This window comes from Palaemon carinicauda, chromosome 27, assembly GCF_036898095.1.
Source record: "Palaemon carinicauda isolate YSFRI2023 chromosome 27, ASM3689809v2, whole genome shotgun sequence".
Lineage (NCBI taxonomy): Eukaryota > Metazoa > Arthropoda > Malacostraca > Decapoda > Palaemonidae > Palaemon > Palaemon carinicauda.
This window is the reverse complement of record NC_090751.1, coordinates 11811664-11811969: the sequence shown is the minus strand read 5'-3', so window position 1 is coordinate 11811969 and position 306 is coordinate 11811664.

Sequence of the window (306 nt, the reverse complement as noted above, 5' to 3'; positions counted from 1 at the left end):
TTCAAGATCATGTATACTTAGCCTTATGAAGTAGTATTTGAACACTGTGACTTCTCCGCATTGGCTAAAAGAATTAAGCAGTCTAGTACAGAATATCTACTATAAATAAACCACAAATGATGTCCAAAGAGCTGTTATAGCATGTTGTTACAAACATGCCTAGTTTGAAATTGTGAATAATTGTACTATGACTACTTGTATATAATATTTATTTTTGTAGTACCTAATATAGTTTGCAGAAAATTTCCTCTTTTATGTTCCTTTAATCTGGCAGTATGAAATAAGACAGCTTTAAAATTTATTTGA